This window comes from Phalaenopsis equestris, unplaced genomic scaffold (assembly GCF_001263595.1).
Source record: "Phalaenopsis equestris unplaced genomic scaffold, ASM126359v1 Scaffold000196, whole genome shotgun sequence".
NCBI classification, from domain to species: Eukaryota; Viridiplantae; Streptophyta; class Magnoliopsida; order Asparagales; family Orchidaceae; genus Phalaenopsis; species Phalaenopsis equestris.
Window position 1 is genome coordinate 42,379 of NW_018164638.1, and position 1,863 is coordinate 44,241.

General features: G+C 32.4%; 1 protein-coding gene across 2 annotated transcripts in view; it reads left to right on the forward strand.

Moving 5' to 3' along the window:
• Nucleotides 1–1,863, forward strand: part of LOC110022524 (protein GDAP2 homolog) — a gene marked incomplete at its 3' end in the record, with an annotated part of 33,209 nt that overhangs the window by 17,905 nt on the left and 13,441 nt on the right.

A 1,863-nucleotide genomic window follows, 5' to 3' on the forward strand; every position in this document is an offset into this window, starting at 1 on the left:
AATCTCTTTAAAATCTGCTTTCAATATGGGATATATGATAAAGTTAAATTTTGTATGCCTTGTGGCCAAAATATCTTCCTGGTTCTACTATCACCTACTACTAAGTCACACATAGTCGGGCGGAATCAAGTTATGCCAAGGTGGGCAATTTCCACTCTAAAAAATAATGCTAGTTGCTCCTCTCCACTTAGGATGATGTTGATGAGCTTTGATAATTAGCTAGATAATCTTCTTTCCCATTTCAAAAAATCATAACTATTTAAATTATCTCAAAATTATTTATGCTCATTCATGCAAAAACTTCTCATAGAGTCTCCTTTTATTAATTAGTTTTAAATATTTAAAAATCATGTAAATTATCTTACTAGTTGGGCTATGTTTTTGTTTAATACTGTGAAAATATGCTTAGATTTTCATTTAATTTGATGATCATACACTATGAAATTTGATGTTTTATTCTGCCTCACAACTTGTTCCTTAGATTTATTACTAAAATGTACAGATACACGACTGAGTTAGGCACCTTTAATCTATGATATACAATAATATGAATATAATTATGGTATAATTTATATTTAAAGTACAGTGTTTAAAAATACAGAACTCCATCATCATTACTTAGTTATATGAAAATTTGGTAGACTTGAAGTTTCGCTTTTGTACAATTAATAGACACGCTGTATCAATCAACCTTGGAAACAATAATGTGCTACCTATTCAAGTGTGATAGAAATGAAAATTTTAAGATATCTAATTGGAAAAATTATTAGCAGTAGTATGAGAATAATTATATGAAAAGTGATGAGCACAACACGTATTGAAGATGCGATAATGAAAAGTAGATTTAGATGACTTGGTGATGCAACACAAGAATCCATTATCAATTATGGACATGGTTATTAATTTTATCTATTTAATTTAAATCTATATAATGAAGGAACAATTCTCCCTTTCTTGCATGCTTGGCCTCTTCCATAGGATATGTACATGTGAATTTTGAATAACCTTTTCCTTACTGAATACATAGATAATTCACCTATAAATAGGTGAGTACAAAATATAAAAGCCATAGATAATTCACCTATAAATAGGTGAGTACAAGATATAAAAGGAGGAAAAAAATCTTCCTACAATTAAGTAATTCCTATAATTATGGAATAAACATGAATACCTATAATTAAGGAATTACTCTTTTTATACTACGGCAAAATATAACAAGTACTAAATAAAAAAAAGTAAATAATAATGAGCATAATTCCACACTCCCTCTCAAGGTGGGTTGTAGAGATTGTACATGCCCATCTTGTTGGTTAGCTCACATCTTGTTGGTTAGCTCATCGTAGCTCATCGAAACTGGACTTAGGGAGAGCCTTGGTGAGAATGTCTGCGGTTTGGTCTCTAGAAGGAGTATATACCACTTCAATGATTCCATTGTCCACCTTCTATGAAATAAAGTTTCTATTAATCTCAATGTGTTTCGTTCAGTTGAACAGGATTCTTTGCGATACTGATTGTAGCTTGATTTTCACAGAACATCTTGATAGAATTTTCTCCCATAATTCCAAGCTCCCTGAGAAATCTTTTGATCCACATTCCTTCACAGATACCAAGCGCCAGTGCTCGGTATTCTGCTTCTGCACTACTCCGAGATACCACCGATTGCTTCTTACTTCTCCGTGTCACTAGATTGCCGCATACATACGAACAATACCCAGAGATTGATCGTTGGGTGGATATATCTCCTGCCCAGTCAGCATCAGTAAAGACTTCTACCTTTTGATTATTATTCCTTTTGAATAATAATCTTTTCCCAGGCGTCATCTTTAAGTATCTTAAGATACGGTTGACAACTCCCATATGTTC